Genomic DNA, 14156 nt, shown 5'->3' on the forward strand with positions numbered 1-14156 from the left:
CCCAGTGTGCGACACTGGTGTGTGAATGTGTGTGTGTGAGAGTGAGTGTGTAGATGTGTGTGTGAGTGTAAAGGCTTTGAGAACCAACAGGTAGAAAAGATCTATATAAAAACAAGACCATTCACCATTTACCATTAGCAGCAGACAATAGTCTGAACTGGAGCTAACAGGCTAATGCTAACAGGCGAATGCTAACAGACTAATGCTAACAGGCTAATGCTAACAGACTAATACTGACAGATGAATGTTAACAGGCTAAAGCTAACAGATGGATGCTAGCAGACTAATGCTAATACACCAATGCTAACAGATTAATGCTAACAGGCTGATGCTAACAGGCTAATGCTAACATGCTAATGCTAACAGGCTAATGTTAACAGTTGAATGCTAACAGGCTAATCCAAACAGATTAACGTTAACAGATTAATGCTAACAGGCTATTACTAACAGACTAATACTAACAGACTAATACTAACAGGCTAATGCTAACAGGCTAATGCTAACCTGACTGCAGGCGTCTCAACACTAATGGAACGTAACAGAATAATCTCCAGGTCCAAAGTTATTTGCTGCCTCCACAACCCAGTTAAGGTGAAACATCTATTGGACTAAACTAGTGATGCAGTGAAGTGGTGTTTGGTCCAGTCAGAGCCTCCTCTGTTACAGAGTCCAGACTTTTCACCCTGACTCCTGAACGTCACTCAATCCAGGCAGACGCACAAATATTCACTGAGGTCACATGAGGAAAGGCAGCTTTCTGATTGGATGTTTGTCTTCTTCTCCAACACAAATCATTTGAAAAGTGTTTGTTAGAAATAAGTATTTGTAGCCAACACGTTCTTTGAGTCTTTCTGATACCGTATTCAGGTTGGACTCCCCCACTGCCAAGGTTTATGTCTTTGTCCACTTCCTCAGCACTGACTGAGGACAGAGACACGAGAGCCACACAGATAAACTACTGCATCACTGTCCTCAGTCAGTGCTGCAACACAACACTGAAACACACATGAAGGACAAACTGCTTGCTTTCATTTTTCATTATTTTAACTGCTCCGTCCATTTTTGTGGAAGCCCCCCCACAATCACAATCCTGGTTCACTAGTGGTGAACAGATGATGAGACTCAGTGATTCCAGGAACTTTGTCTCTAACCTCACATCTTTTATTCTTTATTCAGGTTGAATAACTGCAGTTTGTCAGAGATCAGCTGTGATTCTCTGGGACCAGCTCTGAAGTCCAACCCCTCCCATCTGAAACATCTGGACCTGAGAAACAACGACCTGAAGGATTCAGGAGTGAAGCAGCTGTGTGGTTTTCTGGAGAGTCCAGACTGTAGACTGGAGACTCTGGAGTGAGTTCACTGTCTGTTACTGTTGTAGATCTGATATGTTTAATCACCAACTGAATCTAATTTATTTTCATTAATAACTTTATTGATCCTCAAGGTGACGACAAATAAAACTCATTTAAATAACTGATAATGTTCAGTGATGCTGGTAATGAGTTACTTAGTTACTTAGTAACTCATTACTGTAATCTGACTACTTTTCTCCAGTAACAGTAATCTAACGTGTTACTGTTTCCACAGCAGTAATCAGATTACAGTTACTCCTCCAAGTTACTGTGCGTTCCTATTTGTCCATTTTCTATCTTTTCTTTCTTCTTGCGTGTCGGGGAGCGACGTCACGTATGAGACAAGTCACGTGTTCAGCATGAGGACGACTCAGGTTGTAACAATTCACCTTTTCAGGTTGAAGTTACTTAAACATAAGGGGGATATTTTCAGGATAATTATTTCCCTTTAAGTGAAATGAATAATATACAGAAAGTATAACCCAAACTTTTTCCATAAACCCGTAGAAAAAAAACACACAAGGTCTCGTTTTATATTACGTATATTACGTATATCGCGACGGTCACTCCGAGTGCCGCGCTAAAAACACTCACACTGCACATATAACATTCCCGAAACACCAGGAAAACCATCACATACAAACCGTTTGGTTGAAACACAAAGAAAACACACATTTTACACTCTTTAGAAATATTTTAGAAGAAAGCGCGTTTAGCTCTACCTGCTCTCATCCGCCATCTTTGCAGACTGAGAGAAATGGGCGCGAAGTGCACAGGATGTTAGCGTGAAGCAGAGGCTGCCCTACCAAAATAAAACTAACAAAATAAAAGCTCCCATGTCTGAATATTAAAGAAAACCATGTATTAAGACGTACAGTGATAAAATAAATAAAAAAACAACCCATCCATCGGTTACATATATTCAGGACAAATCACCATCTAACGAAACAGCTTAAATTCGGACGCTTTTAACCCGTCTTAAATGTCTTTTAAATTATATTAAGTTAGTCCGACTCCGCGGCGCCGATGCCGTATAATCCAATCGGCGCTGGTGTCCAGATGAAAAATAAGCAACAAGTTCGTTCCAAAAAACAGAAGAAAAACTAAACTGTGCGATCGATCGCTACTGGTTTACCAGAACAAAGACGTAAACAAAAGCCTCGATCTCCCCCGGATCCAGCCTGAGCCATGAATCCTCCGGGAAAGGTTCTCCCGTCCGCTCCCCGCTTAGCACGCCGAGGGTCGGTCGGGTGGGGGGGGGACCCGCCGGAACCATCCACGCTAGAGAATGATGCCGTAGCCGCTCACCAATGACTTTTCTTAAGGTTATTTCTAATTATTTCGGTTGGGAAAACCAGACAAGCCACGACTTCTGGGTCCTGCTACAGGTCCACACTTAGTCCTTTGTTCGCTTTCGCGGTCTCCCGCTTCTCCCCCTTCCGCCATGACACATCCTCCATTTATAACCTTTCCGGTTATCACATAGACCCATTACTGTACAATTACTATTACAATCAGACAGACCACATCACACCTCATCACATACAGTGAAAATGTAATTCTTCATATGATGGAGAAAACGCCGTTTTACTACAACTTTCATTTTATTGTCTAACGGGAAACACTCGCTTCATTTTTCATTTATTTTGGTGACACCGTCACAAGGTGTAACACCACACAGACACACAATGCTAACAGGCTAATGCTAATAGATTAATGCTAACAGGCTAATGCTAACAGGCTGATGCTAACAGGCTAATGCTAACAGATGAATGCTGACAGGCTAATGCTAACAGATCAATATTAACAGGCTAATGCTAACAGATGAATGCTAACAGGATAATGCTAACAGATCAATGCTAACAGGCTAATGCTAACAGGCTAATACTAACAGATCAATACTGACAGATGAATGCTAACAGCCTAATGCTAACAGGCTAATGCTAACATGCTAATACTAACAGGCTAATGCTAACAGGCTAATGCTAACCTGACTGCAGGCGTCTCGACACTAATGGAACGTAACAGAATAATCTCCAGGTCCAAAGTTATTTGCTGCCTCCACAACCCAGTTAAGGTGAAACATCTATTGGACTAAACTAGTGATGCAGTGAAGTGGTGTTTGGTCCAGTCAGAGCCTCCTCTGTTACAGAGTCCAGACTTTTCACCCTGACTCCTGAACGTCACTCAATCCAGGCAGACGCACAAATATTCACTGAGGTCACATGAGGAAAGGCAGCTTTCTGATTGGATGTTTGTCTTCTTCTCCAACACAAATCATTTGAAAAGTGTTTGTTAGAAATAAGTATTTGTAGCCAACACGTTCTTTGAGTCTTTCTGATACCGTATTCAGGTTGGACTCCCCCACTGCCAAGGTTTATGTCTTTGTCCACTTCCTCAGCACTGACTGAGGACAGAGACACGAGAGCCACACAGATAAACTACTGCATCACTGTCCTCAGTCAGTGCTGCAACACAACACTGAAACACACATGAAGGACAAACTGCTTGCTTTCATTTTTCATTATTTTAACTGCTCCGTCCATTTTTGTGGAAGCCCCCCCACAATCACAATCCTGGTTCACTAGTGGTGAACAGATGATGAGACTCAGTGATTCCAGGAACTTTGTCTCTAACCTCACATCTTTTATTCTTTATTCAGGTTGAATCACTGCAGTTTGTCAGAGATCAGCTGTGATTCTCTGGGACCAGCTCTGAAGTCCAACCCCTCCCATCTGAAACATCTGGACCTGAGCTTCAACAACCTGGAGGATTCAGGAGTGAAGCAGCTGTGTGGTTTTCTGGAGAGTCCAGACTGTAGACTGGAGACTCTGGAGTGAGTTCACTGTCTGTTACTGTTGTAGATCTGATATGTTTAATCACCAACTGAATCTAATTTATTTTCATTAATAAGTCTGTGAAGGTTCTCAGTCATCCAGGTCATGGTAATCCAAAAAGCATTGAATAAGGTCAGCTGGACTTGTAGAATTTCTTGAAGCCATTCGCCACTCATCCGAGTAGCTTCTTCAGTTCTGATAAACTAGTGGGAAATTGAGGTTTAAATAGTAAAAAACTCTGTGGGTAACACCCACCAGAAACTCGCTTGACCAGAAACTGGGGTCACTAATTACCATAATGGCTGATACTTACCTGTCCTTGCATGGGGGGAACTGTGTGCCTGGGCTAACTTATCCTATGAATAGAGCTCTAACGAGGCTATTGTCCATGGGAACCTGGAGGCTCAATGTGTGAATGTTGTTGAAACTTCTTGGGGACAGAAGTCAAAACTGAATTATAAATAGTTGGTAAATTAAATCTCAGTCCACCTCCTCTGTTTAGAGAAGGTTTCTCCATTTTGACATAGATGGCTTCCTTAACTCCTCTCTCAAACCATCTGTCCTCTCTGGCCAGGACTTTGACGTTGTTATCCTCAAAGGATTAGTCCTTTGTCCTTCAGGTGGAGGTGGACTGCTGAGTCGTTTCCTGATGAGCTGGCTCTCCTGTGTTGGGCCATGCGCTTGTGTATGGGTTGTTTAGTTTCCCCAATGTACAGGTCTGTACATTCCTCGCTACACTGAACCGCGTACACTACATTGCTCTGTTTCTGTCTAGGTGTTTTGTCCTTGGGGTGGACCAGTTTCTGTCTTAGGGTGACCCAGGTTTGAAATAAACTGGGATGCGGTGTTTACCAAAAATTCTCCTCAGTTTCTCTGATACACCAGCTATGTAGGGGATGGTGATGTTCTTCCTTCTGTTTTGTTCCTCTTCCCTGTCCTTCCTGGGATATCTTTTTGAGCCTTTGACAAAGGCCCAGTTGGGATATCCACATGTCTTGAGGGTTTGTTTAATGTGTGTTCCCTCCTTGTCCTTGCCATCCTGTCTGGTGGGGACAGTCTGTGCTCGGTGCTGGAGGGTTCTGATGACTCCCAGTTTGTGTTCCAGGGGGTGGTGTGAATCAAATAACAGGTGTTGATCTGTGTGTGTGGGTTTCCTATATACTTCTATGTTGAGGCTTCGATCTTCTTCAACACGTACCAAACAGTCCAAAAAGGCCAGACAGTCCCCGCTGATGTCCTCCCTGGTGAACTTGATGTTGCTGTCCACTGTGTTGATGTGTTTAGTGAAAGATTCCACCTCCTTTGTCTTGATTTTGACCCAGGTGTCGTCCACATATCTGTACCAGTGGGTGGGAGTGGAACCTGCAAAGGTGTCCAGAGCTCTGGTCTCTACTTCCTCCATGTAGAGATTGGCCACGATCGGTGACACTGGGGACCCCATCGCACAGCCGTGTTTCTGCCTGTAGAAACCTCCTTTGAACTGAAAGTAGGTGGTGGTCAGGCACAGGTCGAGTAACACACAGACTTGTTCTGGGGTGAGGTTGGTTCTTGAGGCCAAGGTGTCATCCTTTTGTAGTCTTTTCCTTACTACATCCGTGGCTTCTCTCGTGGGGATGCAGGTGAACAGAGAGGTGACATCAAAGGACACGATGGTTTCTTCTGGGTCCAGTGTGATGTCCTTGCCTTTGTTCACAAAGTCCCTGGAGTTTTCGATGTGGTGTGGGGTGTTGCCTACTAACGGAGAGAGGATGGATGCCAAATGCTTGGCAATGTTATATGTGACAGAGTTGATGCTACTGACAATGGGTCTGAGTGGGGCTCCCTCCTTCTGTATTTTGGGGAGACCATAAATACACGGTGTGGCTTCCCCTGGGTACAGACGGTAATAAAGGAGTCTGTCGATGACCTTCTCCTTTTCCAGTTGTTGTAGGTAGTTAATTATTCTGGTTTTGTAGATGTTGGTTGGGTCGCGTCTCAGTGTCTCATAAGTGTCTTGGTCGTTGAGAAGGTTGTCCATTTTTGCCTGGTAGTCCACCGTGTTTAACACCACTGTGCATCTCCCTTTGTCTGCTGGCAGGATCGTGATGTCCCGGTCTTTCTGCAGTGATACTAGCGCCTTCCTTTCCTGGGGGGTGATGTTCGATGGTGGTGTTTTTGCACTGGCGAGGGCTGATGTTATTTCCAGTCTGAGTTGTTCGGCTTCTGTGTTTGTCAGTTTGTTGTTCTTGATGGCAGACTCTGTAGCAGTGATGAGGTCTACCACTGGAATCTGTTCTGGTGTTATGGCGAAGTTTAGTCCTTTGGCCAGGATCTCATTCTCTGGTTGCGTGAGTTCTCTGTGTGATAGGTTCTGGACCCACTTCTTCTGGATGCCCTGCTGCGTGGTGTGGTCATCCTTCCTCCTCCATGTCAGTTCTTCCGACTTGTGTTTTCTGTTGTGTCTAGTTTGCAAAACCTGGAATTTGCGTTTCTGTCGTTCCTTACCTTTTGTGTGTTGTGTGATCTGGGCCTTTTCCACAAATTTGGAGACTCTCTCCAGAATGTCCTCAGGTAGCTGCGAAGTTAGTTTGCAGAAGCAGTGTTCGGCCTCGGATTTGAGAGCGTCGATGGTGAAATGGACCTGTCTCACTCTCTCGTTGAGCAGCTGGGCTTGAGCTTCTACTCAACTTCTACAAGTCCAGCTGACCTTATTCAACGCTTTTTGGATTTTCATTAATAACTTTATTGATCCTCAAGGTGACGACAAATAAAACTCATTTAAATAACTGATGATGTTCAGTGATGCTGGTAATGAGTTACTTAGTTACTTAGTAACTCATTACTGTAATCTGACTACTTTTCTCCAGTAACAGTAATCTAACGTGTTACTGTTTCCACAGCAGTAATCAGATAACAGTTACTCCTCCAAGTTACTGTGCGTTCCTATTTGTCCATTTTCTATCTTTTCTTTCTTCTTGCGTGTCGGGGAGCGACGTCACGTATGAGACAAGTCACGTGTTCAGCATGAGGACGACTCAGGTTGTAACAATTCACCTTTTCGGGTTGAAGTTACTTAAACACAAGGGGGATATTTTCTGGATAATTAACTCCCTTTATGTGAAATGAATAATATACAGAAAGTATAACCCAAACTTTTTCCATAAACCCGTAGAAAAAAAACACACAAGGTCTCGTTTTATATTACGTATATTACGATACGTACATCGTGACGGTCACTCCGAGTGCCGCGCTAAAAACACTCACACTGCACATATAACATTCCCGAAAAACCAGGAAAACCATCACATACAAACCATTTGGTTGAAACACAAAGAAAACACACATTTTACGCTCTTTAGAAATATTTTAGAAGAAAGCGCGTTTAGCTCTACCTGCTCTCATCCGCCATCTTTGCAGACTGAGAGAAATGGGCGCGAAGTGCACAGGATGTTAGCGTGAAGCAGGGGCTGCCCTACCAAAATAAAACTAACAAAATAAAAGCTCCCATGTCTGAATATTAAAGAAGACCATGTATTAAGACGTACAGTGATAAAATAAATAAAAGAACAACCCATCCATCGGTTACATATATTCAGGACAAATCACCATCTAACGAAACAGCTTAAATTCGGACCCTTTTAACCCGTCTTAAATGTCTTTTAAATTATATTAAGTTAGTCCGACTCCGCGGCGCCGATGCCGTATAATCCAATCGGCGCTGGTGTCCAGATGAAAAATAAGCAACAAGTTCGTTCCAAAAAACAGAAGAAAAACTAAAATGTGCGATCGATCGCTACTGGTTTACCAGAACAAAGACGTAAACAAAAGCCTCGATCTCCCCCGGATCCAGCCTGAGCCATGAATCCTCCGGGAAAGGTTCTCCCGTCCGCTCCCCGCTTAGCACGCCGAGGGTCGGTCGGTCGGGTGGGGGGGACCCGCCGGAACCATCCACGGTAGAGAATGATGCCGTAGCCGCTCACCAATGTCTTTTCTTAAGGTTATTTCTAATTATTTCGGTTGGGAAAACCAGACAAGCCACGACTTCTGGGTCCTGCTACAGGTCCACACTTAGTCCTTTGTTCGCTTTCGCGGTCTCCCGCTTCTCCCCCTTCCGCCATGACACATCCTCCATTTATAACCTTTCCGGTTATCACATAGACCCATTACTGTACAATTACTATTACAATCAGACAGACCACATCACACCTCATCACATACAGTGAAAATGTAATTCTTCATATGATGGAGAAAACGCCGTTTTACTACAACTTTCATTTTATTGCCTAACGGGAAACACTCGCTTCATTTTTCATTTATTTTGGTGACACCATCACAAGGTGTAACACCACACAGACACACAATGTAAACAGGCTAATGCTAACAGATTAATGCTAACAGGCTGACGCTAACAGGCTAATACTAACAGATCAATACTAACAGGCTAATGCTAACAGATTGATGCTAACAGATCAATACTAACAGGCTAATGCTAACAGGCTAATACTAACAGGCTGATGCTAACAGGCTAATACTGACAGACAAATGCTAACAGGCTGAAGCTAACAGGCTAATGCTAACAGACGAATGTTAACAGGCTAATGCTAACAAACTAATACTAACAGGCTAATGCTAACAGACTAATGCTAACCTGACTGCAGGCGTCTCAACACTAATGGAACGTAACAGAATAATCTCCAGGTCCAAAGTTATTTGCTGCCTCCACAACCCAGTTAAGGTGAAACATCTATTGGACTAAACTAGTGATGCAGTGAAGTGGTGTTTGGTCCAGTCAGAGCCTCCTCTGTTACAGAGTCCAGACTTTTCACCCTGACTCCTGAACGTCACTCAATCCAGGCAGACGCACAAATATTCACTGAGGTCACATGAGGAAAGGCAGCTTTCTGATTGGATGTTTGTCTTCTTCTCCAACACAAATCATTTGAAAAGTGTTTGTTAGAAATAAGTATTTGTAGCCAACACGTTCTTTGAGTCTTTCTGATACCGTATTCAGGTTGGACTCCCCCACTGCCAAGGTTTATGTCTTTGTCCACTTCCTCAGCACTGACTGAGGACAGAGACACGAGAGCCACACAGATAAACTACTGCATCACTGTCCTCAGTCAGTGCTGCAACACAACACTGAAACACACATGAAGGACAAACTGCTTGCTTTCATTTTTCATTATTTTAACTGCTCCGTCCATTTTTGTGGACGCCCCCCCACAATCACAATCCTGGTTCACTAGTGGTGAACAGATGATGAGACTCAGTGATTCCAGGAACTTTGTCTCTAACCTCACATCTTTTATTCTTTATTCAGGTTGAGCTGGTGCAGTTTGTCAGAGATCAGCTGTGATTCTCTGGGACCAGCTCTGAAGTCCAACCCCTCCCATCTGAAACATCTGCACCTGAGTCACAACAACCTGAAGGATTCAGGAGTGAAGCAGCTGTGTGGTTTTCTGGAGAGTCCAGACTGTAGACTGGAGACTCTGGAGTGAGTTCACTGTCTGTTACTGTTGTAGATCTGATATGTTTAATCACCAACTGAATCTAATTTATTTTCATTAATAACTTTATTGATCCTCAAGGTGACGACAAATAAAACTCATTTAAATAACTGATAATGTTCAGTGATGCTGGTAATGAGTTTCTTAGTTACTTAGTAACTCATTACTGTAATCTGACTACTTTTCTCCAGTAACAGTAATCTAACGTGTTACTGTTTCCACAGCAGTAATCAGATTACAGTTACTCCTCCAAGTTACTGTGCGTTCCTATTTGTCCATTTTCTATCTTTTCTTTCTTCTTGCGTGTCGGGGAGCGACGTCACGTATGAGACAAGTCACGTGTTCAGCATGAGGACGACTCAGGTTGTAACAATTCACCTTTTCGGGTTCAAGTTACTTAAACATAAGGGGGATATTTTCAGGATAATTATTTCCCTTTACGTGAAATGAATAATATACAGAAAGTATAACCCAAACTTTTTCCATAAACGCGTAGAGAAAAAAAACACACAAGGTCTCGTTTTATATTACGTATATTACGATACGTATATCGCGACGGTCACTCCGAGTGTCGCGCTAAAACACTCACACTGCACATATAACATTCCCGAAACACCAGGAAAACCATCACATACAAACCGTTTGGTTGAAACACAAAGAAAACACACATTTTACACTCTTTAGAAATATTTTAGAAGAAAGCGCGTTTAGCTCTACCTGCTCTCATCCGCCATCTTTGCAGACTGAGAGAAATGGGCGCGAAGTGCACAGGATGTTAGCGTGAAGCAGGGGCTGCCCTACCAAAATAAAACTAACAAAATAAAAGCTCCATGTCTGAATATTAAAGAAAACCATGTATTAAGACGTACAGTGATAAAATAAATAAAAAAACAACCCATCCATCGGTTACATATATTCAGGACAAATCACCATCTAACGAAACAGCTTAAATTCGGACCCTTTTAACCGTCTTAAATGTCTTTTAAATTATATTAAGTTAGTCCGACTCCGCGGCACCGATGCCGTATAATCCAATCGGCGCTGGTGTCCAGATGAAAAATAAGCAACAAATTTGTTCCAAAAAACAGAAGAAAAACTAAACTGTGCGATCGATCGCTACTGGTTTACCAGAACAAAGACGTAAACAAAAGCCTCGATCTCCCCCGGATCCAGCCTGAGCCATGAATCCTCCGGGAAAGGTTCTCCCGTCCGCTCCCCGCTTAGCACGCCGAGGGTCGGTCGGGTGGGGGGGGGGACCCACCGGAACCATCCACGGTAGAGAATGATGCCGTAGCCGCTCACCAATGACTTTTCTTAAGGTTATTTCTAATTATTTCGGTTGGGAAAACCTGACAAGCCACGACTTCTGGGTCCTGCTACAGGTCCACACTTAGTCCTTTGTTCGCTTTCGCGGTCTCCCGCTTCTCCCCCTTCCGCCATGACACATCCTCCATTTATAACCTTTCCGGTTATCACATAGACCCATTACTGTACAATTACTATTACAATCAGACAGACCACATCACACCTCATCACATACAGTGAAAATGTAATTCTTCATATGATGGAGAAAACGCCGTTTTACTACAACTTTCATTTTATTGCGTTACGGGAAACACTCGCTTCATTTTTCATTTATTTTGGTGACAACGTCACAAGGTGTAACACCACACAGACACACAATGCTAACAGGCTGATGCTAACAGGCTTATAGTAACAGATGAATCCTAACAGGCTAATGCTAACAGATTAATGCTAACAGATGGATGCTAACAGGCTAATACTAACAGATCAATACTAACAGGCTGATGCTAACAGGCTAATGCTAACAGATTAATGCTAACAGACGGATGCTAACAGGCTAATGCTAACAGGCTAATACTAACAGATCAATACTAACAGATCAATACTAACAGGCTAATGCTAACAGGCTAATACTAACAGGCTGATGCTAACAGGCTAATACTGACAGACAAATGCTAACAGGCTGAAGCTAACAGGCTAATGCTAACAGACGAATGTTAACAGGCTAATGCTAACAAACTAATACTAACAGGCTAATGCTAACAGACTAATGCTAACCTGACTGCAGGCGTCTCAACACTAATGGAACGTAACAGAATAATCTCCAGGTCCAAAGTTATTTGCTGCCTCCACAACCCAGTTAAGGTGAAACATCTATTGGACTAAACTAGTGATGCAGTGAAGTGGTGTTTGGTCCAGTCAGAGCCTCCTCTGTTACAGAGTCCAGACTTTTCACCCTGACTCCTGAACGTCACTCAATCCAGGCAGACGCACAAATATTCACTGAGGTCACATGAGGAAAGGCAGCTTTCTGATTGGATGTTTGTCTTCTTCTCCAACACAAATCATTTGAAAAGTGTTTGTTAGAAATAAGTATTTGTAGCCAACACGTTCTTTGAGTCTTTCTGATACCGTATTCAGGTTGGACTCCCCCACTGCCAAGGTTTATGTCTTTGTCCACTTCCTCAGCACTGACTGAGGACAGAGACACGAGAGCCACACAGATAAACTACTGCATCACTGTCCTCAGTCAGTGCTGCAACACAACACTGAAACACACATGAAGGACAAACTGCTTGCTTTCATTTTTCATTATTTTAACTGCTCCGTCCATTTTTGTGGAAGCCCCCCCACAATCACAATCCTGGTTCACTAGTGGTGAACAGATGATGAGACTCAGTGATTCCAGGGACTTTGTCTCTAACCTCACATCTTTTATTCTTCATTCAGGTTGAGGGGCTGCAGTTTGTCAGAGATCAGCTGTGATTCTCTGGGACCAGCTCTGAAGTCCAACCCCTCCCATCTGAAACATCTGGACCTGAGTAACAACAACCTGAAGGATTCAGGAGTGAAGCAGCTGTGTGGTTTTCTGGAGAGTCCAGACTGTAGACTGGAGACTCTGGAGTGAGTTCACTGTCTGTTACTGTTGTAGATCTGATATGTTTAATCACCAACTGAATCTAATTTATTTTCATTAATAACTTTATTGATCCTCAAGGTGACGACAAATAAAACTCATTTAAATAACTGATAATGTTCAGTGATGCTGGTAATGAGTTACTTAGTTACTTAGTAACTCATTACTGTAATCTGACTACTTTTCTCCAGTAACAGTAATCTAACGTGTTACTGTTTCCACAGCAGTAATCAGATTACAGTTACTCCTCCAAGTTACTGTGCGTTCCTATTTGTCCATTTTCTATCTTTTCTTTCTTCTTGCGTGTCGGGGAGCGACGTCACGTATGAGACAAGTCACGTGTTCAGCATGAGGACGACTCAGGTGTAACACCACACAGACACACAATGTAAACAACAATGGAGGGAGGAGAGAGAGGAGCGTTTCTGAGCTGGAGACACACACACTATTTAGAGTTTGTGTGTTTGTTTAGTTGCACTTGTAATTCAGGATGTGTAAGAGTTCAAATAAGTATTGTTTAATGATCCATTGTAATAATTGTGGATGTATGTGCAGTATTGGTTGATGTTTGCATTAAATGCAGCTAATAGAGGTGATTTATTCTGACTTGAAGGGACACAACATGACTGTGATGATGATTTGGTTCTTGTGGGAGACAATAGGGGCGACTGTGGCTCAGTAGGTAGAGAGGTTACAAGTGCAAAAAGCGTTTTGTTTGTAGATTGAATACGTTAAAAGCAGGATGTTAATGTTCAGTCAGTCTGGGTTTAGACCTGGTGGATCAGCTCCAGTGGCTTTAATTGAGTCGGTAGAGGAGCTGACAAACTGTTCAGAGAAGAAGAAATGTGCTAAAGGAATGTTTGCTGAGTTGGAGAAGACGTTGGACACCATTGATCATCAGGTATTAGTTAATGAAGTGGAGAGTGATGGTGTCAGAGGCATCGCCTCATCTAAGAATCTACATATTACCTGTGGTGTCCCCCAGGGCTCAGTGTTGGGACCCAAATGATTCATTTTGTATATTGAGATCTGTAATGTTGTTAAATGTGCTGTTTCTGCAGATGAATGAAATATTTGTTGTGCGACTTGCAGCAGCTCTTAGAAGTGGTCTCAACAGAAACGCTTGAATTCAAATGTTGGTTTGATATGAATAAGTTTTCTTTGAACTCAAACTGAACTGATGTTATTTGCTCATGGTAAAATGAATGGAAACACAATTAGAAATGACCAGAGAGAGAATATGAACACAAGTGTTTGGGTGTTTAATTGACCAGGAGCTGCTGGAAGGCCCACGTTAAGTGTTTGTGTTCTAAGGTTGTAAAGAATTAACGAGTTAATGTCGACATGTTACACACTCTGTACCAGACCTGATCTATCGTCCTGAAAAATGGGCCGACACACAACTTTACCTCCAATAATAATGATGATGATCATGATGATGGAGCATGCTCAGTATCTCCATCACACTGATCCTGTTCTTATTAAATCACAGGTTTTAAAATGTAAGGACGTGGTTAAAGTTAGAACATCATTAGTTTAA

Source organism: Mugil cephalus, chromosome 1, assembly GCF_022458985.1.
Source record: "Mugil cephalus isolate CIBA_MC_2020 chromosome 1, CIBA_Mcephalus_1.1, whole genome shotgun sequence".
Lineage (NCBI taxonomy): Eukaryota > Metazoa > Chordata > Actinopteri > Mugiliformes > Mugilidae > Mugil > Mugil cephalus.